This window comes from Cherax quadricarinatus, chromosome 6 (assembly GCF_038502225.1).
Source record: "Cherax quadricarinatus isolate ZL_2023a chromosome 6, ASM3850222v1, whole genome shotgun sequence".
NCBI lineage: Eukaryota > Metazoa > Arthropoda > Malacostraca > Decapoda > Parastacidae > Cherax > Cherax quadricarinatus.
The window spans coordinates 65,118,682-65,144,492 of NC_091297.1; the positions used below are offsets into that span (position 1 = coordinate 65,118,682).

At 51.1% G+C, this 25,811-nt stretch overlaps 1 protein-coding gene across 1 annotated transcript in view; it reads left to right on the plus strand.

The window, feature by feature from the left end:
• The window catches only part of LOC128693902 (solute carrier family 22 member 20), a 435,254-nt gene that overhangs the window by 177,511 nt on the left and 231,932 nt on the right, over positions 1 to 25,811 (plus strand). The window lies entirely within an intron of this gene.

The window sequence follows — 25,811 nt, forward strand, 5'->3', positions numbered from 1 at the left end:
TCCGTGTTTCCTCAATAGCCTCTGATGTGTAACTCTGTCGAAAGCCTTACTGAAGTCCATATACACAATATCATATTCATTACCATGATCTACCTCCTCAAACACCTTAGTGAAGAAAGTTAGTAAATTCATAAGACAGGAACGCCCCTTTGTAAAACCGTGTTAAGATTCGTTAGTCAGTTTATGCCTTTCAAGATGGCTACGAACTGCTTCGGCAATTATTGATTCCATAAATTTTCCAACTAAGGTAAAGGTAAAGGTAAAGGTAAAGGTAAAGGTAAGTCTTATTGGTCTATAGTTCGAAGCTAAGGACCTGTCACCTGCCTTATAAGGACCTGTCACCTGCCTTATAAGGACCTGTCACCTGCCTTATAAGGACCTGTCACCTGCCTTGTAAATAGGTATTACATTTGCCATTTTCCACTTATCAGGCACTATGCCAGTTTGTAGTGATATGTTAAAAAGATTAGCCAAAGGTATGCTAAGTTCCTCTTTATATTCCTTTAACACCCTTGCAAACAGTTCATCAGGGCCTGGGGATTTACTAGGTTTTAATTTCTCTATTTGTCTGAGGACCATGTGACCGATAGTGCATAGTTTATTATCGTCCTGTTGTACATAATTTAATGTTTCTGAAATTTCCTTAGTATCTTCCTGAATAAAAACTGAGAGAAGGTAGGTATTGAGAAGTTCACACATTTCCTTATCAGTGATTTGACCAGAGTTACTCTTAAGTGGACCTATCTCGTCCCTAATCTTACTTCTGTATACATGAAAGAAACCTTCGAATCACTTGCGACTTTAGCCTCATAATCCCTTTTTGCTTTTCTTATTCCTTTTTTTTTATATCTCTCTTTAATTGAATATATTGATTTCTTAACTGCCCATCCCCTCTTTTGATACGCCTATATGTGCCTTTCTTTTGACCAATGAGATGTTTTCATCTATTGTTTGTCCATTTGGGATTATTTCTGTTAGATCTAATTTCCCTACTCGGAACAAAAGTTGTCTGAGCAGCTAGAACTATGTTCTGAAACACGTCATATCGGCAACCAACACCACCTACCTCACCCAAAGTCAGGTCATCCCAATTTAGTGCACCCAGGTAATTTCTCAGTCCCATGAAGTTGGCCAAGCGAAAGTCTGGAACAGACTTGATTGCAGTTATCAGGGTAATTCCATGATATTACCTGGAGTTTACCTGGAGAGAGTTCCGGGGTCAACGCCCCCACGGCCCGGTCTATGACCAGGCCTCCTTAGGTCAGTGTCCCAGGATGCGACCCACACCAGTCGACTAACACCCAGGTACCCATTTTACTGATGGGGAACATAGACAACAGGTGGAAAGAAACACGCCCAATGTTTCTACTCTGGCTGGGAATCGAACCCAGGCCCTCACCGTGTGAAGCGAGAGCGTTAACCACGAAGCCACCAGAAATATCGTCAAGCGTTTCTGTCTTTTAAGTGTGAGGTGTTTGGACATGCTTGTGCATGATGCACATGTCGGGCAAAATAAGTAAAACACAGTAGCACTTGCTTGCTCACAGTTGCACTTGCTGGCTCACAGTTGCACTTGCTGGCTCACAGTTGCACTTGCAGGCTCACAGTAGCACTTGCTGGCTCACAGTAGCACTTGCTGGCTCACAGTTGCACTTGCTGGCTCACAGTTGTACTTGCTGGCTCACAGTCGCACATGCTGGCTCACAGTTGCACTTCCTGGCTCACAGTAGCAATTGCTGGCTCACAGTTGCACTTGCTGCCTCAGAGTTGCACTTGCTGGCTCACAGTAGCACTTGCTGGCTCACAGTTGCACTTGCTGGCTCACAGTAGCACTTGCTGGCTCACAGTTGCACTTGCTGGCTCACAGTTGCACTTGCTGGCTCACAGTAGCACTTGCTGGCTCACAGTTGCACTTGCTGGCTCACAGTAGCACTTGGTGGCTCACAGTAGCACTTCCTGGCACACAGTTGTACTTCCTGACTCACAGTTGTACTTGCTGGCTCATAGTTGCACTTGCTGGCTAACAGTTGTACTTACTGACTCACAGTAGCACTCGCTGGCTCAATGTAGCACTTGCTGGCTCACAGTTGTACTTGCTGGCTCACAGTAGCACTTGCTGGCTCACAGTTGCACTTGCTGGCTCACAGTTGTACTTGCTGGCTCACAGTAGCACTTGATGGCTCACAGTTGCACTTGCTGGCTCACAGTTGTACTTGGTGACTCACAGTTGCACTTGTTGGCTCACAATTGTAATTGCTGGCTCACAGTCGCACTTGCTGGCTCACAGTAGCACTTTCTGGCTCTCAGTAGCACTTGCTGGTTCACAGTTGTACTTGCTGGCTCACAGCAGCACTTGCTGGCTCACAGTTGCACTTGCTGGCTCACAGTAGCACTTGCTGGCTCACAGTAGCACTTGCTGGCTCACAGTTGTACTTGCTGGCTCACAGTAGCACTTGCTGGCTCACAGTTGTACTTCCTGGCTCACAGTAGCACTTGCTGGCTCACAGTAGCACTTGCTGGCTCACAGTTGTACTTGCTGGCTCACAATAGCACTTGCTGGCTCAGAGTTGCACTTGCTGGCTCACAGTAGCACTTGCTGGCTCTCAGTTGCACTTGCTGGCTCACAGCTGCACTTGCTGGCTCACAGTAGCACTTGCTGGCTCACAGTTGCACTTGCTGGCTCACAGTAGCACTTGCTGGCTCACAGTAACACTTCCTGGCACACAGTTGTACTTCCTGACTCACAGTTGTACTTGCTGGCTCACAGTTGCACTTGCTGGCTCACAGTTGTACTTGCTGATTCTCAGTAGCACTTCCTGGCTCACAGTAGCACTTGCTGGCTCACAGTTGTACTTGCTGACTCACAGTAGCACTTGCTGGCTCACAATTGCACTTGCTGGCTCACAGTAGCACTTGCTGGCTCACAGTTGCACTTGCTGACTCACAGTTGTACTTGCTGGCTCACAGTTGTGCTTGGCGACTCACAGTTGCACTTGCTGGCTTCCAGTTGTACTTGCTGGCTCACAGTAGCACTTGCTGGCTCACAGTTGCACTTGCTGTCTCACAGAAGCACTTGCTGGCTCACAGTAGCACTTGCTGGCTCACAGTTGTACTTGCTGGCTCACAGTTGCACTTGCTGGCTCAGAGTAGCACTTGCTGGGTCACAGTTGTACTTCCTGGCTCACAGTAGCACTTGATTGATGACAGTAGCACTTGCTGGCTTACAGTTGTACTTGCTTGCTCACAGTTGCACTTGCTGGCTCACAGTAGCACTTGCTGGTTCACAGTTGTTCTTGCTGGCTCACAGTTGTACTTGCTGGCTCACAGTTGCACTTGATGGCTAACAGTTGCACTTGCTGACTCACAGTTGCACTTGCTGGCTCACAGTTGCACTTGCTGGCTCACAGTTGCACTTGCTGGCTCACAGTTGCCCTTCCTGGCTCACAGTAGCACTTGCTGGCTCACAGTTGTACTTGCTGGATCATAGTAGCACTTGCTGACTCACAGTTGCACTTGCTGGCACGCAGTTGTACTTGCTGACTCACAGTTGCACTTGGTGGCTCACAGTTGCACTTGCTTACTCACAGTTGCACTTGGTGGCTCACAGTTGCACTTGCTGGCTCACCGTTGCACTTGCTGGCTCATAGTAGCACTTGCTGGCTCATAGTAGCACTTGCTGCCTCACAGTTGCACTTGCTGGCTCACAGTTGTACTTGCTGGCTCACAGTTGCACTTGCTGACTCACAGTTGCACTTGCTGACTCACAGTTGCACTTGCTGGCTCACAGATGCACTTGCTGGCTCACAGTTGCACTTGCTTGCTCACAGTAGCACTTGCTGGCTCACAGTAGCACTTGCTGACTCACAGTTGCAATTCCTGGCTCACAGTTGTACTTCCTGACTCAGAGTTGCACTTGCTTTCTCAGAGTTGCACTTGCTGACTCACAGTTGCACTTGCTGGATCACAGTTGTACTTGCTGGCTCACAGTTGCACTTGCTGGCTCACAGTAGCACTTGCTGGCTCACAGAAGCACTTGCTGGCTCACAGTTGCAGTTGCTGGCTCACAGTTGCACTTGCTGGCTCACAGTTGCACTTGCAAACTCACAGTAGCACTTGCTGGCTCACAGTTGTACTTGCTGGCTCACAGTTGCACTTGCTGGCTCACAGTTGCACTTGCAAACTCAGAGTAGCACTTGCTAGCTCACAGTTGTACTTGCTGGCTCACAGTTGCACTTGCTGGCTCACAGTAGCACTTGCTGGCTCACAGTTGCACTTGCTGGCTCACAGTTGTACTTGCTGACTCACAGTTGCACTTGCTGGCTCACAGTTGCACTTGCTGACTCACAGTTGCACTTGCAAACTCACAGTAGCACTTGCTAGCTCACAGTTGTACTTGCTGGCTCACAGTTGCACTTGCTGGCTCACAGTTGCATTTGCTGGCTCACAGTTGTCCTTGATGGCTCACAGTTGCACTTGCTGGCTCACAGTTGTCCTTGATGGCTCACAGTTGCACTTGCTGACTCACAGTTGCACTTGCAAACTCACAGTAGCACTTGCTAGCTCACAGTTGTACTTGCTGGCTCACAGTTGCACTTGCTGGCTCACAGTTGCACTTGCAAACTCAGAGTAGCACTTGCTAGCTCACAGTTGTACTTGCTGGCTCACAGTTGCACTTGCTGGCTCACAGTAGCACTTACTGGCTCACAGTAGCACTTGCTGACTCACAGTTGCACTTGCTGGCTCACAGTTGTACTTGCTGACTAACAGTTGCACTTGCTGGCTCACAGTTGCACTGGCTGACTCACAGTTGCACTTGCTGGCTCACAGTTGTCCTTGATGGCTCACAGTTGCACTTGCTGGCTCACAGTTGCACTTGCTGGCTCACAGTAGCACTTGCTGGCTCACAGTTGTGCTTGGCGACTCACAGTTGCACTTGCTGGCTCACAGTTGTACTTGCTGGCTCACAGTAGTACTTGCTGGCTCACAGTTGCACTTGCTGTCTCACAATAGCACTTGCTGGCTCACAGTAGCACTTGCTGGCTCACAGTTGTACTTGCTGGCTCACAGTTGCACTTGCTGGCTCAGAGTAGCACTTGCTGGCTCACAGTTGCACTTCCTGGCTCACAGTAGCACTTGCTTGCTCACAGTAGCACTTGCTAGCTTACAGTTGTACTTGCTGGCTCACAGTTGCACTTGCTGGCTCACAGTAGCACTTGCTGGCTCACAGTTGTTCTTGCTGGCTCACAGTTGTACTTGCTGATTCACAGTTGCACTTGATGGCTCACAGTTGCACTTGCTGACTCACAGTTGCGCTTGCTGGCTCACAGTTGCACTAGCTGCCTCACATTTGCCCTTCCTGGATCACAGTAGCACTTGCTGGCTCACAGTTGTACTTGCTGGCTCACAGTAGCACTTGCTGGCTCGCAGTTGTACTTGCTGACTCACAGTTGCACTTGCTGGCTTGCAGTTGTACTTGCTGACTCATAGTTGCACTTGGTGGCTCACAGTTGCACTTGCTGACTCACAGTTGCACTTGCTGGCTCACAGTTGCACCAGCTGGCTCACAGTTGCACTTGCTGGCTCACAGTAGCACTTGCTGGCTCACAGTAGCACTTGCTGGCTCACAGTTGCATTTTCTGGCTCACAGTTGTACTTGCTGGCTCACAGTTGCACTTGGTGACTCACAGTTGCACTTGCTGGCTCACAGTAGCACTTTCTTGCTCAGAGTAGCACTTGCTGGCTCAGAGTAGCACTTGCTGGCTCACAGTTGTACTTGCTGGCTCACAGTTGCACTTGGTGACTCACAGTTGCACTTGCTTGCTTACAGTAGCACTTCCTGTCTCAAAGTAGCACTTCCTGGCTCACAGTTGTACTTACTGACTCACAGTTGTACTTGCTGGCTCACAGTTGCACTTTCTGGCTCACAGTTGTACTTGCTGACTCACAGTCGCACTTGCTGTCTCACAGTAGCACTTGCTGGCACACAGTTGGACTAGCTGGCTCACAGTTGCACTTGCTGGCTCACAGTAGCACTTGCTGGCTCACAGTTGCACTTGCTGGCTCACAGTTGTACTTGCTGGCTCACGGTTGTGCTTGGCGACTCACAGTTGCACTTGCTGGCTCACAGTTGTACTTGCTGGCTCACAGTAGCACTTGCTGACTCACAGTTGCACTTGCTGTCTCACAGTAGCACTTGCTGGCTCACAGGAGCACTTGCTGGCTCACAGTTATACTTGCTGGCTCACAGTTGCTCTTGCTGGCTTAGACTAGCACTTGCTGGCTCACAGTTGTACTTCCTGGCTCACAGTAGCACTTGCTTGCTCACAGTAGCACTTGCTGGCTTACAGTTGTACTTGCTGGCTCACAGTTGCACTTGCTGGCTCACAGTAGCACTTGCTGGCTCACAGTTGTTCTTGCTGGCTCACAGTTGTACTTGCAGGCTCACAGTTGTACTTGCTGACTCACAGTTGCACTTGATGGCTCACAGTTGCACTTGCTGACTCACAGTTGCACTTGCTGGCTCACAGTTGCACTTGCTGGCTCACAGTTGCCCTTCCTGGCTCACAGTAGCACTTGCTGGCTCACACTTGTACTTGCTGGCTCACGGTAGCACTTGCTGACTCACAGTTGCACTTGCTGGCTCGCAGTTGTACTTTCTGACTCACAGTTGCACTTGGTGTCTCAGAGTTGCTCTTGCTGACTCACAGTTGCACTTGCTGGCTCACAGTTGCAATTGCTGGCTCACAGTTGCACTTGTTGGCTCACAGTAGCACTTGCTGACTCACAGTAGCACTTGCTGGCTCACAGTTGCACTTGCTGGCTCACAGTTGTACTTGCTGGCTCACAGTTGCACTTGGTGACTCACAGTTGCACTTGCTGGCTCACAGTAGCACTTGCTCTCTCACAGTAGCATTTGCTGGCTCACAGTTGCACTTGCTGGCTCACACTTGTACTTGCTGGCTCACAGTTGTGCTTGGTGACTCACAGTTGCACTTGCTGGCTCACAGTTGTACTTGCTGGCTCACAGTAGCACTTGCTGGCTCACAGTTGCACTTGCTGGCTTACAGTAGCACTTGCTGGCTCACAGTAGCACTTGCTGGCTCACAGTTGTAATTGCTGGCTCAGAGTTGCACTTGCTGGCTCAGAGTAGCACTTGCTGGCTCACAGTTGTTCTTCCAGGCTCACAGTAGCACTTGCTGGCTCACAGTAGCACTTGCTGGCTCACAGATGTACTTGATGGCTCACAGTTGCACTTCCTGGCTCACAGTAGCACTTGCTGGCTCACAGTTGTTCTTGCTGGCTCACAGTTGCAATTGCTGGCTCAGAGTTGTACTTGCTGACTCACAGTTGCACTTGATGGCTCACAGTTGCACTTGCTGACTCACAGTTGCACTTGCTGGCTCACAGTTCCACTTGATGACTCACAGTTGCCCATCCTGACTCACAGTAGCACTTGCTGGCTCACAGTAGCACTTGCTGCCTCACAGTTGCACTTGCTGGCTCACAGTAGCACTTGCTGGCTCGCAGTAGCACTTGCTGACTCACAGTTGCACTTGCTGGCTCACAGTTGTAATTGCTGACTCACAGTTGCACTTGCTGGCTCACAGTCGCACTTGCTGTCTCACAGTTGCACTTGCTAGCTCACAGTTGCAGTTGCTGTCTCTTAGTTGCACTTGCTGGCTCACAGTAGCACTTGCTGGCTCACAGTAGCACTTGCTGGCTCACAGTTGCACTTGCTGGCTCACAGTGGTACTTGCTGGCTCAGAGTTGCAATTGCTGACTCAGGGTTATCATGCTGACTCACAGTTGCACTTGCTGGCTCACAGTTGCACTTGCTGGCTCACAGTTGCACTTGCTGGCTCACAGTAGCACTTGCTGGCTCACAGTTGCACTTGCTGGCTCACAGTAGCACTTGCTGGCTCACAGTTGCACTTGCTGGCTCACAGTTGCACTTGCTGGCTCACAGTAGCACTTGCTGACTCACAGTTGCACTTGCTGGCTCACAGTTGCACTTGCTGGCTCACAGTTGCATTTGCTGGCTCACAGTTGTCCTTGATGGCTCACAGTTGCACTTGCTGGCTCACAGCACTTGCTGCACAGTTGCACTTGGCTCACAGTAGTTGCACTTGCTGGCTCACAGTTGCACATGCTGGCTCACAGTTGCACTTGCTGGCTCACAGTGGTGCTTGCTGGCTCACAGTAGCACTTGCTGGCTCACAGTTGCACTTGCTGGCTTACAGTAGCACTTGCTGGCTCACAGTAGCACTTGCTGGCTCACTGTTGTACTTACTGACTCACAGTTGTACTTGCTGGCTCACAGTTGCACTTGCTGGCTCTCAGTAGCACTTGCTGGCTCACAGTTGCACTTGCTGGCTCACAGTTGCACTTGCTGGCTCACAGTAGCACTTGCTGGCTCACAATTGCACTTGCTGGCTCACAGTTGTACTTGCTGGCTCACAGTTGTGCTTGGCGACTCACAGTTGCACTTGCTGGCTCACAGTTGTACTTGCTGGCTCACAGTAGTACTTGCTGGCTCACAGTTGCACTTGCTGTCTCACAATAGCACTTGCTGGCTCACAGTAGCACTTGCTGGCTCACAGTTGTACTTGCTGGCTCACAGTTGCACTTGCTGGCTCAGAGTAGCACTTGCTGGCTCACAGTTGCACTTCCTGGCTCACAGTAGCACTTGCTTGCTCACAGTAGCACTTGCTAGCTTACAGTTGTACTTGCTGGCTCACAGTTGCACTTGCTGGCTCACAGTAGCACTTGCTGGCTCACAGTTGTTCTTGCTGGCTCACAGTTGTACTTGCTGATTCACAGTTGCACTTGATGGCTCACAGTTGCACTTGCTGACTCACAGTTGCGCTTGCTGGCTCACAGTTGCACTTGCTGCCTCACATTTGCCCTTCCTGGCTCACAGTAGCACTTGCTGGCTCACAGTTGTACTTGCTGGCTCACAGTAGCACTTGCTGGCTCGCAGTTGTACTTGCTGACTCACAGTTGCACTTGCTGGCTTGCAGTTGTACTTGCTGACTCATAGTTGCACTTGGTGGCTCACAGTTGCACTTGCTGACTCACAGTTGCACTTGCTGGCTCACAGTTGCACCAACTGGCTCACAGTTGCACTTGCTGGCTCACAGTAGCACTTGCTGGCTCACAGTAGCACTTGCTGGCTCACAGTTGCATTTTCTGGCTCACAGTTGTACTTGCTGGCTCACAGTTGCACTTGGTGACTCACAGTTGCACTTGCTGGCTCACAGTAGCACTTGCTGGCTCAGAGTAGCACTTGCTGGCTCACAGTTGTACTTGCTGGCTCACAGTTGCACTTGCTTGCTCACAGTTGCACTTGGTGACTCACAGTTGCACTTGCTGGCTTACAGTAGCACTTCCTGGCTCAAAGTAGCACTTGCTGGCTCACAGTTGTACTTGCTGGCTCACAGTTGCACTTGCTTGCTCACAGTTGCACTGCACTTGCTGGCTCACAGTGGCTCACAGTGCACTTGCTGACTCACAGCACTTGCGCTCACAGTTGCACTGTCTCACAGTTAGCACTTGCTGGCACACAGTACTTGCTGGCTCACAGTTGCACTTGCTGGCTCACAGTTGCACTTGCTGGCTCACAGTAGCACTTGCTGGCTCACAGTAGCACTTGCTACTTGCTGGCTCACAGTTGTACTTGCTGGCTCACGGTTGTGCTTGGCGACTCACAGTTGCACTTGCTGGCTCACAGTTGTACTTGCTGGCTCACAGTAGCACTTGCTGACTCACAGTTGCACTTGCTGTCTCACAGTAGCACTTGCTGGCTCACAGGAGCACTTGCTGGCTCACAGTTATACTTGCTGGCTCACAGTTGCTCTTGCTGGCTTAGACTAGCACTTGCTGGCTCACAGTTGTACTTCCTGGCTCACAGTAGCACTTGCTTGCTCACAGTAGCACTTGCTGGCTTACAGTTGTACTTGCTGGCTCACAGTTGCACTTGCTGGCTCACAGTAGCACTTGCTGGCTCACAGTTGTTCTTGCTGGCTCACAGTTGTACTTGCAGGCTCACAGTTGTACTTGCTGACTCACAGTTGCACTTGATGGCTCACAGTTGCACTTGCTGACTCACAGTTGCACTTGCAGGCTCACAGTTGCACTTGCTGGCTCACAGTTGCCCTTCCTGGCTCACAGTAGCACTTGCTGGCTCACAGTTGTACTTGCTGGCTCAGGGTAGCACTTGCTGACTCACAGTTGCACTTGCTGGCTCGCAGTTGTACTTTCTGACTCACAGTTGCACTTGGTGGCTCAGAGTTGCTCTTGCTGACTCACAGTTGCACTTGCTGGCTCACAGTTGCAATTGCTGGCTCACAGTTGCACTTGTTGGCTCACAGTAGCACTTGCTGGCTCACAGTAGCACTTGCTGGCTCACAGTTGCACTTGCTGGCTCACAGTTGTACTTGCTGGCTCACAGTTGCACTTGGTGACTCACAGTTGCACTTGCTGGCTCACAGTAGCACTTGCTCTCTCACAGTAGCATTTGCTGGCTCACAGTTGCACTTGCTGGCTCACAGTTGTACTTGCTGGCTCTCAGGTGTGCTTTGTGACTCACAGTTGCACTTGCTGGCTCACAGTTGCACTTGCTGGCTCACAGTAGCACTTGCTGGCTCACAGTTGCACTTGCTGGCTTACAGTAGCACTTGCTGGCTCACAGTAGCACTTGCTGGCTCACAGTTGTAATTGCTGGCTCACAGTTGCACTTGCTGGCTCAGAGTAGCACTTGCTGGCTCACAGTTGTTCTTCCAGGCTCACAGTAGCACTTGCTGGCTCACAGTAGCACTTGCTGGCTCACAGTTGTACTTGATGGCTCACAGTTGCACTTCCTGGCTCACAGTAGCACTTGCTGGCTCACAGTTGTTCTTGCTGGGTCACAGTTGCAATTGCTGGCTCACAGTTGTACTTGCTGACTCACAGTTGCACTTGATGGCTCACAGTTGCACTTGCTGACTCACAGTTGCACTTGCTGGCTCACAGTTCCACTTGATGACTCACAGTTGCCCATCCTGACTCACAGTAGCACTTGCTGGCTCACAGTAGCACTTGCTGGCTCACAGTTGCACTTGCTGGCTCACAGTAGCACTTGCTGGCTCACAGTAGCACTTGCTGACTCACAGTTGCACTTGCTGGCTCACAGTTGTACTTGCTGACTCACAGTTGCACTTGCTGGCTCACAGTTGCACTTGCTGTCTCACAGTTGCAGTTGCTGCTCACAGTTGCACTTGCTGGCTCACAGTTGCACTTGCTGGCTCACAGTTGCACTTGCTGGCTCACAGTAGCACTTGCTGGCTCACAGTTGCACTTGCTGGCTCACAGTTGCACTTGCTGGCTCACAGTTGCACTTGCTGGCTCACAGTTGCACTTGCTGGCTCACAGTTGCACTTGCTGGCTCACAGTTGCACTTGCTGGCTCACAGTTGCACTTGCTGGCTCACAGTTGCACTTGCTGGCTCACAGTTGCACTTGCTGGCTCACAGTAGCACTTGCTGGCTCACAGTTGCACTTGCTGGCTCACAGTTGCACTTGCTGGCTCACAGTTGCACTTGCTGGCTCACAGTTGCACTTGCTGGCTCACAGTTGCACTTGCTGGCTCACAGTTGCACTTGGCTCAGAGCTTGCTGGCTCACAGTTGCACTTGGTGACTCACAGTTACACTTGCTGGGTCACAGTTGTACTTGCTGGCTCACAGTAGCACTTGCTGGCTCATAGTTGCACTTGCTGGCTCACAGTAGCACTTGCTGGCTCACAGTTGTTCTTCCTGGCTCACAGTAGCACTTGCTGGAACACAGTAGCACTTGCTGGCTCACAGTAGCACTTGCTGGCTCACAGTTGTTCTTCCTGGCTCACAGTAGCACTTGCTGGAACACAGTAGCACTTGCTGGCTAACAGTTGTTTTTGCCGGCTCACAGTTGTTTTTGCTGGCTCACAGTTGCACTTGGTGGCTCACAGTAGCACTTGCTGGCTCACAGTTGCACTTGCTGGCTCACAGTTGCACTTTGCTCACAGTTGCACTTGCTGGCTCACAGTTGCACTTGCTGACTCACAGTTGCACTTGCTGGCTCACAGTTGTAGCCCTTGCTGGACTCACACACTTTGCTCACAGTTGCACTTGCTGGCTTACAGTAGCACTTGCTGGCTCACAGCAGCACTTGCTGGCTCACAGTTGCACTTGCTGACTCACAGTTGCACTTGCTGGCTCACAGTTGCACTTGCTGTCTCATAGTTGCACTTGCTGGCTCACAGTTATCATGCTGACTCACAGTTGCACTTGCTGGCTCACAGTTGCATTTGCTGGCTCACAGTTGCACTTGCTGGCTCACAGTTGCACTTGCTGGCTCACAGTAGCACTTGTTGACTCACAGTTGCTCTTGCTGGCTCACAGTTATACTTGCTGACTCACAGTTGCACTTGCTGGCTCACAGTTGAACTTGCTGACCCACAGTTGCACTTGCTGGCTCACAGTTGCACTTGCTGGCTCACAGTAGCACTTGCTGGCTCACAGTAGCACTTGCTAGCTCACAGTTGCACTTGCTGGCTCACAGCTGTACTTGCTGGCTCACAGTTGCACTTGCTGACTCACAGTTGCACTTGCTGACTCACAGTTGCACTTGCTGGCTCACAGTTGTACTTGCTGGCTCACAGTAGCACTTGCTGGCTCACAGTTGCACTTGCTGGCTCACAGTAGCACTTGCTGGCTCACAGTTGCACTTGCTGGCTCACAGTTGCACTTCCTGGCTCACAGTTGCACTTGCTGGCTCACAGTTGCACTTGCTGGCTCACAGTTGCACTTGCTGGCTCACAGTTGCACTGGCTTGCTCACAGTAGCACTTGCTGGCTCAGAGTAGCACTTGCTGGCTCACGGTAGCACTTGCTGGTTCACAGTAGCATTTGCTGGCTCACAGTAGCACTTGCTGGCTCACAGTTGTACTTCCTGACTCACAGTTGTACTTGCTGGCTCACAGTTGCACTTGCTGACTCACAGTTGTACTTGCAGACTCACGGTAGCACTTGCTGGCTCACAGTTGCACTTTCTGGCTCACAGTTGCACTTGCTGACTCACAGTTGCTCTTCCTGGCTCACAGTTGTAATTGCTGGCTCACAGTTGCACTTGCTGGCTCACAGTTGCACTTGCTGGCTCACAGTAGCACTTGCTGGCTCACAGTTGCACTTATTGGCTCACAGTTGCACTTGCTGGCTCACAGTAGCACTTGCTGGCTCACAGTTGCACTTGCTGGCTTACAGTAGCACTTGCTGGCTCACAGCAGCACTTGCTGGCTCACAGTTGTACTTACTGACTCACAGTTGTACTTGCTGGCTCACAGTTGCACTTGCTGGCTCACAGTTGTACTTGCTGACTCACAGTCGCACTTGCTGGCTCACAGTAGCACTTGCTGCTCACAGTTGCACTTGCTGGCTCACAGTTGCACTTGCTGGCTCACAGTTGCACTTGCTGGCTCACAGTTGTACTTGCTGGCTCACAGTTGTGCTTGGCGACTCACAGTTCCACTTGCTGGCTCACAGTTGCACTTGCTGTCTCACAGTAGCACTTTCTGGCTCACAGTAGCACTTGCTGGCTCACAGTTGTACTTGCTGGCTCACAGTTGCACTTGCTGGCTCACATTAGCACTTGCTGGCTCACAGTTGTAATTCCTGGCTCACAGTAGCACTTGTTTGCTCACAGTAGCACTTGCTGGCTTACAGTTTTACTTCCTGGCTCACAGTTGCACTTGCTGGCTCACAGTAGCACTTGCTGGCTCACAGTTGTAATTCCTGGCTCACAGTAGCACTTGCTTGCTCACAGTAGCACTTGCTGGCTTACAGTTGTACTTCCTGGCTCACAGTTGCACTTGCTGGCTCACAGTAGCACTTGCTGGCTCACAGTTGTACTTGCTGGCTCACAGTTGTACTTGCTGACTCACAGTTGCACTTGATGGCTCACAGTTGCACTTGCTGACTCACAGTTGCACTTGCTGGCTCACCGTTGCACTTGCTGGCTCACAGTTGCCCTTCCTGGCTCACAGTAACACTTGCTGGCTCACAGTTGTACTTGCTGGCTCACAATAGCACTTGCTGACTCTCAGTTGCACTTGCTGGCTCGCAGCTGTACTTGCTGACTCACAGTTGCACTTGGTGGCTCACAGTTGCACTTGCTTACACACAGTTGCACTTGCTGGCTCACAGTTGCACTTGCTGGCTCACCGTTGCACTTGCTGGCTCACAGTAGCACTTGCTGGCTCACAGTTGCACTTGCTGACTCACAGTTGCACTTGCTGGCTCATAGTTGTACTTGCTGACTCAGAGTTGCACTTGCTTTCTCACAGTTGCACTTGCTGACTCACGGTTGCACTTGCTGGCTCACAGTTGCACTTGCTGGCTCACAGTTGCACTTGCTGGCTCACAGTAGCACTTACTGGCTCACAGTAGCACTTGCTGGCTCACAGTTGCACTTGCTGGCTCACAGTTGCACTTGCTGGCTCACAATTGCACTTGCAAACTCACAGTTGTACTTGCTGACTCACAGTTGCATTTGCTGGCTAACGGTTGCACTTGCTGGCTCACAGTTGCACTTGCTGGCTCACTGTTGTACTTGCTATCTCACAGTTGCACTTCCTGGCTCACAGTTGCAATTACTGGCTCACAGTAGCACTTGCTGGCTCACAGTTTCACTTTCTGGCTCACAGTTGCACTTGCTGGCTCACAGTTGCACTTGCTGGCTCACAGTTGCACTTGCAAACTCACAGTTGCACTTGCTGACTCACAGTTGCACTTGCTGGCTCACGGTTGCACTTGCTGGCTCACAGTTGCACTTGCTGGCTCACTGTTGTACTTGCTGGCTCACAGTTGCACTTCCTGGCTCACAGTTGCAATTGCTGGCTCACAGTAGCAATTGCTGGCTCACAGTTGCACTTGCTGCCTCACAGTTGCACTTGCTAGCTCACAGATGCACTTGCTTGCTCACATTAGCACTTGCTGGCTCACGGTAGCAGTTGCTGGCTCACAGTATCACTTGCTAGCTCACAGTTGTACTTGCTGACACACAGTTGTACTTGCTGGCTCACAGTTGCACTTGCTGGCTCACAGTAGCACTTGCTGGCTCACAGTTGTACTTGCTGGCTCACAGTTGTACTTGCTGGCTCACAGTAGCACTTGCTGGCTCACAGTTGCACTTGCTGGCTCACAGTTGTACTTACTGGCTCACAATTGTACTTGGTGACTCACAGTTGTACTTGATGACACACAGTTGCACTTGCTGACTCACAGTTGTACTTGGTGACTCACAGTTGCACTTGCTGGCTCACAGTTGTACTTGCTGACTCACAGTTGCACTTGCTGGCTCACAGTTGCACTTGCTGGCGCACAGTTGTACTTGCTGGCTCACAGTTGTACTTGGTGGCTCACAGTTGTACTTGCTAGCTCATAGTTGTACTTGCTGACTCACAGTTGTACTTGGTGACTCACAGTTGCACTTGCTGGCTCACAGTTGTACTTGGTGACTCACAGTTGCACTTGCTGGCTCACAGATGCACTTGCTGGCTCACAGTTGTACTTCCTGGCTCACAGTTGTACTTGGTGACTCACAGTTGCACTTGCTGACTCACAGTTGCACTTGCTGACTCAGAGTTGCACTTGCTGGCTCACAGTTGCACTTCCTGGCTCACAGTAGCACTTGTTGGCTCACAGTAGCACTTGCTTGCTTACAGTTGCACTTGCTGGCTCACAGTTGCACTTGCTGGCTCACAGTAACACTAGCCGACTCACAGTTGCACTTGTTGACTCACAGTTGCACTTGCTGACTCACAGTTGCACTTGCTGACTCACAGTTGCACTTGCTGGCTCACAGTTGTACTTCCTAACTCACAGTAGCACTTGCTGGATCACAGTTGCACTTGCTGGCTCACAGTTGCACTTGCTGGCTCACAGTAGCACTTGCTAGCTCACAGTTGCCCTTGCTGGCTCACAGTTGCAATTGCTGGCTCACAGTAGCACTTTCTGGTTCACAGTAGCACTTGCTGGCTGACAGTAGCACTTGCTGGCTTAGAGTAGCACTTACTTGCTCACAGTTTTACTTGGTGACTCACAGTTGCACTTGCTGGCTCTCAGTAGCACTTGCTGGCTCACAGTAGCACTTGCTGGCTCACAGTTGTTCTTCCTGGCTCACAGTAGCACTTGCTGGATCACAGTAGCACTTGCTGGCTCACAGTTGTTTTTCCTGGCTCACAGTTGTAATTGCTGGCACACAGTTGTACTTGCTGACTCACAGTTGCACTTGATGGCTCACAGTTGCACTTGCTGACTCACAGTTGCACTTGCTGGCTCACAGTTGTAATTGCTGGCTCACAGTTGCACTTGCTGGCTCAGAGTAGCACTTGCTGGCTCACAGTTGTTCTTCCTGGCTCACAGTAGCACTTGCTGGCTCACAGTAGCACTTGCTGCCTCACAGTTGTTCTTGCTGGCTCACAGTTGTAATTGCTGGCACACAGTTGTACTTGCTGACTCACAGTTGCACTTGATGGCTCACACTTGCACTTGCTGACTCACAGTTGCACTTGCTGGCTCACAGTTGCACTTGCTGGCTCACAGTAGCACTTGCTGGCTCACAGTTGAACTTGCTGGCTCACAGTTGCACTTGCTGGCTCGCAGTAGCACTTGCTGGCTCACAGTTGCACTTTCTGGCTCACAGATGCACTTGCTGGCTCACAGTTGCACTTGCTTGCTCACAGTAGCACTTGCTGGCTCACAGTTGCACTTGCTGGCTCACGGTAGCACTTTCTGGCTCACAGTAGCACTTGCTGGCTCACAGTAGCACTTGCTGACTCACAGTTGTAATTGCTGGCTCACAGTTGCACTTGCTGGCTAAGAGTAGCACTTGCTGGCTCACAGTTGTTCTTCCTGGCTCACAGTAGCACTTGCTGGCTCACAGTAGCACTTGCTGGCTCACAGTTGCACTTGCTGGCTCACAGTTGTAATTGATGGCTCACAGTTGCACTTGCTGGCTCACAGTTGCACTTGCTGGCTCACAGTAGCACTTGCTGGCTCACAGTTGCACCTATTGGCTCACAGTTGCACTTGCTGGCTCACAGTAGCACTTGCTTGCTCACAGTTGCACTTGCTGGCTTACAGTAGCACTTGCTGGCTCACAGTAGCGCTTGCTGGCTCACAGTTGTACTTACTGACTCGCAGTTGTACTTTCTGGCTCACAGTTGCACTTTCTGGCTCAAAGTTGTACTTGCTGACTCACAGTCGTACTTGCTGGCTCACAGTAGCACTTGCTGGCTCACAGTTGTAATTGCTGGCTCACAGTTGCACTTGCTGGCTCACAGTTGCACTTGCTGGCTCGCAGTAGCACTTGCTGGCTCACAGTTGCACTTATTGGCTCACAGTAGCACTTGCTGGCTCACAGTTGTAATTGCTGGCTCACAGTTGCACTTGCTGGCTCACAGTTGCACTTTCTGGCTCACAGTAGCACTTGCTGGCTCACAGTTGCACTTGCTGTCTCACAGTAGCACTTGCTGGCTCACAGTAGCACTTGCTGGCTCACAGTTGTACTTGCTGGCTCAGAGTTGCACTTGCTGGCTCAGACTAGCACTAGCTGGCTCACAGTTGTACTTCCTGGCTCACAGTAGCACTTGCTTGCTCACAGTAGCACTTGCTGGCTTACAGTTGTACTTGCTGGCTCACAGTTGCACTTGCTGGCTCAGAGTAGCACTTGCTGGCTCACAGTTGTTCTTGATGGCTCACAATTGTACTTGCTGGCTCACAGTTGTACTTGCTGAATCGCAGTTCCACTTGATGGCTCACAGTTGCACTTGCTGACTCACAGTTGCACTTGCTGGCTCACAGTTGCACTTGCTGGCTCACAGTTGACCTTCCTCGCTCACAGTAGCACTTGCTGGCTCACATTTGTACTTGGTGGCTCACAGTAGCACTTGCTGACTCACAGTTGCACTTCCTGGCTCGAAGTTGTACTTGCTGACTCACAGTTGCACTTGGTGGCTCACAGTTGCACTTTCTAACTCACAGTTGCACTTGCTGGCTCACAGTTGCACTTGCTTGCTCACAGTAGCATTTGCTGGCTCACAGTAGCACTTGCTGGCTCACAGTTGCACTTGCTGGCTCACAATTGTACTTGCTGGCTCACAGTTGCACTTGGTGACTCACAGTTGCACTTGCTGGCTCACAGTAGCACTTGCTTGCTCACAGTAGCATTTGCTGGCTCACAGTTGCACTTGCTGGCTCACAGTTGTACTTGCTGGCTCTCAGGTGTGCTTTGTGACTCACAGTTGCACTTGCTGGCTCACAGTAGCAATTGCTGGCTCACAGTTGTAATTGCTGGCTTACAGTTGCACTTGCTGGCTCAGAGTAGCACTTGCTGTCTCACAGTTGTTCTTCCTGGCTCACAGTAGCACTAGCTGGCTCACAGTAGCACTTGCTGGCTCACAGTTGTACTTGATGGCTCACAGTTGCACTTGCTTGCTCACAGTAGCACTTGCTGGCTCACAGTTGTTCTTGCTGGCTCACAGTTGTAATTGCTGGCTCACAGTTGTACTTGCTGACTCACAGTTGCGCTTGATGGCTCACAGTTGCACTTGCTCACTCACAGTTGCACATGCTGGCTCACAGTTCCACTTGCTGACTCACAGTTGCCCTTCCTGACTCACAGTAGCACTTGCTGGCTCACAGTAGCACTTGCTGGCTCACAGTTGCACTTGCTGGCTCACAGTAGCACTTGCTGGCTCACAGTAGCACTTGCTTACTCACAGCTGCACTTGCTGGCTCACAGTTGTACTTGCTGAGTCACAGTTGCACTTGCTGGCTCACAGTTGCACTTGCTGACTCACAGTTGCACTTGCTGGCTCACAGTTGCACTTGCTGTCTCATAGTTGCACTTGCTGGCTCACAGTTATCATGCTGACTCACAGTTGCACTTGCTGGCTCACAGTTGCATTTGCTGGCTCACAGTTGCAGTTGCTGGCTCACAGTTGCACTTGCTGGCTCACAGTAGCACTTGCTGACTCACAGTTGCTCTTGCTGGCTCACAGTTATACTTGCTGACTCACAGTTGCACTTGCTGGCTCACAGTTGCACTTGCTTACCCACAGTTGCACTTGCTGGCTCAGAGTTGCACTTGCTGGCTCACAGTAGCACTTGCTGGCTCACAGTAGCACTTGCTAGCTCACAGTTGCACTTGCTTTCTCACAGTTGTACTTGCTGGCTCACAGTTGCACTTGCTGACTCACAGTTGCACTTGCTGACTCACAGTTGCACTTGCTGGCTCACAGTTGTATTTGCTGGCTCACAGTAGCACTTGCTGGCTCAGAGTAGCACTTGCTGGCTCACAGTAGCACTTGCTAGCTCACAGTTGCACTTGCTGGCTCACAGTTGTACTTGCTGGCTCACAGTTGCACTTGCTGGCTCACAGTTGCACTTGCTGGCTCACAGTAGCACTTGCTGGCTCACAGTTGCACTTGCTGGCTCACAGTTGTACTTGCTGGCTCACAGTTGTGCTTGGTGACTCACAGTTGCACTTGCTGGCTCACAGTTGTACTTGCTGGCTCACAGTAGCACTTGCTGGCTCACAGTTGCACTTGCTGGCTCACAGTAGCACTTGCTGGCTCGCAGTAGCACTTGCTGGCTCACAGTTGTAATTGCTGGCTCACAGTTGCACTTGCTGGCTCAGAGTAGCACTTGCTGGCTCACAGTTGTTCTTCCTGGCTTACAGTAGCACTTGCTAGCTCACAGTAGCACTTGCTGGCTCACAGATGTACTTGAAGGCTGACAGTTGCACTTGCTGGCTCACAGTAGCACTTGCTGGCTCACAGTTGTTCTTGCTGGCTCACAGTTGTAATTGCTGGCACACAGTTGTACTTGCTCACTCACAGTTGCACTTGATGGCTCACAGTTGCACTTGCTGACTCACAGTTGCACTTGCTGGCTCACAGTTCCACTTTCTGACTCACAGTTGCCCTTCCTGACTCACAGTAGCACTTGCTGGCTCAGAGTAGCACTTGCTGGCTCACAGTTGCACTTGCTGGCTCACAGTAGCACTTGCTGGCTCACAGTAGCACTTGCCGACTCACAGTTGCACTTGCTGGCTCACAGTTGTACTTGCTGACTCACAGTTGCACTTGCTGGCTCACAGTTGCACTTGCTGACTCACAGTTGCACTTGCTGGCTCACAGTTGCAATTGCTGACTCTTAGTTGCACTTGCTGGCTCACAGTGGTTCTTTCTGGCTCACAGTTGCAATTGCTGACTCACAGTTATCATGCTGACTCACAGTTGCACTTGCTGGCTCACAGTTGCACTTGCTGGCTCACAGTTGCACTTTCTGGCTCACAGTAGCACTTGCTGGCTCACAGTTGCACTTGCTGGCTCACAGTTGCACTTGCTGACTCGCAGTTGCACTTGCTGGCTCACAGTTGCACTTGCTGACTCTTAGTTGCACTTGCTGGCTCACAGTAGCACTTGCTGGCTCACAGTCGCACTTGCTGGCTAACCGTTGCACTTGCTGGCTCACAGTGGTTCTTGCTGGCTCACAGTTGCAATTGCTGACTCACAGTTATCATGCTGACTCACAGTTGCACTTGCTGGCTCACAGTTGCACTTGCTGGCTCACAGTTGCACTTGCTGGCTCACAGTAGCACTTGCTGGCTCACAGTTGCACTTACTGACTCTTAGTTGCACTTGCTGGCTCACAGTAGCACTTGGTGGCTCACAGTAGCACTTGCTGGCTCACAGTTGCACTTGCTGGCTCAGAGTTGTTCTTTCTGGCTCACAGTTGCAATTGCTGACTCACAGTTATCAGGCTGACTCACAGTTGCACTTTCTGGCTCACAGTTGCACTTGCTGGCTCACAGTTGCACTTGCTGGCTCACAGTAGGAATTGCTGGCTCACAGTTGCACTTGCTGGCTCACAGTTGCACCTGCTGGCTAACAGTTGCAATTGCTGACTCACAGTTATCATGCTGACTCACAGTTGCACTTGCTGGCTCACAGTTGCACTTGCTGGCTCACAGTTCCACTTGCTTGCTCACAGTAGCACTTGCTGGCTAACAGTAGCACTTGCTGGCTCACGGTAGCACTTGCTGGCTCACAATAGCACTTGCTTGCTCACAGTAGCACTTGCTGGCTCACAGTTGTAATTGCTGGCTCACAGTTGCACTTGCTGGCTCAGAGTAGCACTTGCTGGCTCACAGTTGTTCTTCCTGGCTCACAGTAGCACTTGCTGGCTCACAGTAGCACATGCTGGCTCACAGTTGTACTTGATGGCTCACAGTTGCACTTGCTGGCTCACAGTAGCACTTCCTGGCTGAAAGTTGTTCTTGCTGGCTCACAGTTGTAATTTCTGGCACACAGTTGTACTTGCTGACTCACAGTTGCACTTGATGGCTCACAGTTGCACTTGCTGACTCACAGTTGCACTTGCTGGCTCACAGTTCCACTTGCTGACTCACAGTTGCCCTTCCTGACTCACAGTAGCACTTGCTGGCTCACAGTAGCACTTGCTGGCTCACAGTTGCACTTGCTGGCTCACAGTAGCACTTGCTGGCTCAAAGTAGCACTTGCTTACTCACAGTTGCACTTGCTGGCTCACAGTTGTATCTGCTGACTCACAGTTGCACTTCCTGGCTCACAGTTGCACTTGCTGACTCACAGTTGCACTTGCTGGCTCACAGTTGCACTTGCTGTCTCATAGTTGCACTTGATGGCTCACAGTTATCATGCTGACTCACAGTTGCACTTATTGGCTCACAGTTGCACTTGCTGGCTCACAGTAGCACTTGCTTGCTCACAGTTGCACTTGCTGGCTTACAGTAGCACTTGCTGGCTCACAGTAGCACTTGCTGGCTCACAGTTGTACTTACTGACTCACAGTTGTACTTGCTGGCTCACAGTTGCACTTTCTGGCTCAAAGTTGTACTTGCTGAATCACAGTCGTACTTGCTGGCTCACAGTAGCACTTGCTGGCTCACAGTTGCACTTGCTGGCTCACAGTTGCACTTTCTGGCTCACAGTAGCACTTGCTGGCTCAGACTAGCACTAGCTGGCTCACAGTTGTACTTCCTGGCTCACAGTAGCACTTGCTTGCTCACAGTAGCACTTGCTGGCTTACAGTTGTACTTGCTGGCTCACACTTGCACTTGCTGGCTCACAGTAGCACTTGCTGGCTCACAGTTGTTATTGCTGGCTAACAGTTGCACTTGCTGGCTCACAGTTGTACTTGCTGGCTCACAGTTGCACATGGTGACTCACAGTTGCACTTGCTGGCTCACAGTTGTACATGCTGGCTCACAGTAGCACTTGCTGGCTCACAGTTGAACTTGCTGGCTCACAGTAGCATTTGCTGGCTCACAGTAGCACTTGCTAGCTCACAGTTGTAATTGCTGGCTTACAGTTGCACTTGCTGGCTCAGAGTAGCACTTGCTGTCTCACAGTTGTTCTTCCTGGCTCACAGTAGCACTTGCTGGCTCACAGTAGCACTTGCTGGCTCACAGTTGTACATGATGGCTCAGAGTTGCACTTGCTTGCTCACAGTAGCACTTGCTGGCTCACAGTTGTTCTTGCTGGCTCACAGTTGTAATTGCTGGCTCACAGTTGTACTTTCTGACTCACAGTTGCGCTTGATGGCTCACAGTTGCACTTGCTCACTCACAGTTGCACTTGCTGGCTCACAGTTCCACTTGCTGACTCACAGTTGCCCTTCCTGACTCACAGTAGCACTTGCTGGCTCACAGTAGCACTTGCTGGCTCACAGTTGCACTTGCAGGCTCACAGTAGCACTTTCTGGCTCACAGTAGCACTTGCTTACTCACAGCTGCACTTGCTGGCTCACAGTTGTACTTGCTGACTCACAGTTGCACTTGCTGGCTCACAGTTGCACTTGCTGACTCACAGTTGCACTTGCTGGCTCACAGTTGCACTTTCTGACTCTTAGTTGCACTTGCTGGCTCTCAGTAGCACTTGCTGGCTCACAGTAGCACTTGATGGCTCACAGTTGCACTTGCTGGCTCACAGTGGTTCTTGCTGGCTCACAGTTGCAATTGCTGACTCACATTTATCATGCTGACTCACAGTTGCACTTGCTGGCTCACAGTTGCACTTGCTGGCTCACAGTTGCACTTACTGGCTCACAGTAGCACTTGCTGGCTCACAGTTGCACTTGCTGGCTCACAGTTGTACCTGCTGGCTCACAGTTGCACTTGCTGGCTCACAGTTGCTCTTGCTGGCTCACAGTAGTACTTGCTGGCTCACAGTTGCACTTGCTGGCTCACAGTTGCACTTGCTGGCTCACAGTAGCACTTGCTGGCTCACAGTTGTACTTCCTGACTCACAGTTGTACTTGCTGGCTCACAGTTGCACTTGCTGACTCACAGTTGTACTTGCAGACTCACAGTAGCACTTGCTGGCTCACAGTTGCATTTGCTGTCTCACAGTTGCACTTGCTGACTCACAGTTGCTCTTCCTGGATCACAGTTGTAATTGCTGGCTCACAGTTGCACTTGCTGGCTCACAGTAGCACTTGCTGGCTCACAGTTGCACTTATTGGCTCACAGTTGCACTTGCTGGCTCAAAATAGCACTGGCTTGCTCACAGTTGCACTTTCTGGCTTACAGTAGCACTTGCTGGCTCACAGTAGCACTTGCTGGCTCACAGTTGTACTTACTGACTCACAGTTGTACTTGCTGGCTCACTGTTGCACTTTCTGACTCAAAGTTGTACTTGCTGACTCACAGTCGCACTTGCTGGCTCACAGTAGCACTTGCTGGCTCGCAGTTGCACTTGCTGGCTCACAGCTGCAATTGCTGGCTCACAGTAGCACTTGCTGGCTCACAGTTGTACTTTCTGGCTCACAGTAGCACTTACTGGCTCACAGTTGCACTTCCTGGCTCGCAGTTGTACTTGCTGGCTCACAGTAGCACTTGCTGGCTCACAGTTGCACTTGCTGGCTCACAGTTGTACTTGCTGGCTCACAGTTGCTCTTGCTGGCTCAGACTAGCACTTGCTGGCTCACAGTTGTACTTCCTGGGTCACAGTAGCACATGCTTGCTCACAGTAGCACTTGCTGGCTTACAGTTGTAATTGCTGGCTCACAGCTGCACTTGCTGGCTCACAGTAGCACTTGCTGGCTCACAGTTGTTCTTGCTGGCTCACAATTGTACTTGCTGGCTCACAGTTGTACTTGCTGAATCACAGTTGCACTTGATGGCTCACAGTTGCTCTTGCTGACTCATAGTTGCACTTGCTGGCTCACAGTTGCACTTGCTGGCTCACAGTTGCCCTTCCTGGCTCACAGTAGCACTTTCTGGCTCACAGTTGTACTTGCTGGCTCACGGTGGCACTTGCTGACTCTTAGTAGCACTTGCTGGCTCGCAGTTGTACTTGCTGACTCACAGTTGCACTTGGAGGCTCACAGTTGCACTTGCTGACTCACAGTTGCACTTTCTGGCTCACAGTTGCTCTTTCTGGCTCACAGTTGCACTTGCTGGCTCACAGTAGCACTTTCTGGTTCACAGTAGCACTTGCTGGCTCACAGTTGCACTTGCTGGCTCACAGTTGTACTTGCTGGCTCACAGGTGTGCTTGGTGACTCACAGTTGCACTTGCTGGCTCACAGTTGTACTTGCTGGCTCACAGTTGCACTTTCTGGCTCACAGTAGCACTTGCTGGCTCACAGTAGCACTTGCTGGCTCACAGTTGTAATTGCTGGCTCACAGTTGCACTTGCTGGCTCAGAGTAGCACTTGCTGTCTCACAGTTGTTCTTCCTGGCTCACAGTAGCACTTGCTATCTCACAGTAGCACTTGCTGGCCCACAGTTGTACTTCATGGCTCACAGTTGCACTTGCTGGCTCACAGTTGTTCTTGCTGGCTCACAGTTGTAATTGCTGGCCCACAGTTGTTCTTGCTGGCTCACAGTTGTAATTGCTGGCTCACAGTTGCACTTGCTGACTCACAGTTGCACTTGCTGGCTCACAGTTCCACTAGCTGACTCAAAGTTGCCCTTCCTGACTCACAGTAGCACTTGCTGGCTCACAGTAGCACTTGCTGGCTCACACTTGCACTTGCTGGCTCACAGTAGCACTTGCTTGCTCACAGTAGCACTTGCTTACTCACAGTTGCACTTGCTGGCTCACAGTTGTACTTGCTGACTCACAGTTGCACTTCCTGGCTCACAGTTGCACTTGCTGACTCACAGTTGCACTTGCTGGCTTACAGTTGCACTTGCTGTCTCATAGTTGCACTTGATGGCTCACAGTTATCATGCTGACTCACAGTTACACTTGCTGGCTCACAGTTGCATTTGCTGGCTCACAGTTGCACTTGCTGGCTCACAATTGCACTTGCTGGCTCACAGTAGCACTTGCTGACTCACAGTTGCAGTTGCTGGCTCACAGTTATACTTGCTGACTCACAGTTGCACTTGCTGGCTCACAGTTGCACTTGCTGACCCATAGTTGCACTTGCTGGCTCACAGTTGCACTTGCTGGCTCACAGTAGCACTTGCTGGCTCAGAGTAGCACTTGCTAGCTCACAGTTGCACTTGCTGGCTCACAGTTGTACTTGCTGGCTCACAGTTGCACTTGCTGACTCACAGTTGCACTTGCTGACTCACAGTTGCACTTGCTGGCTCACAGTTGTACTTGCTGGCTCACAGTAGCACTTGCTGGCTCACAGTTGCACTTGCTGGCTCACACTTGCACTTGCTCGCTCACAGTTGCACTGGCTTGCTCACAGTAGCACTTGGTGGCTCTCAGTAGCACTTGCTGGCTCACGGTAGCAC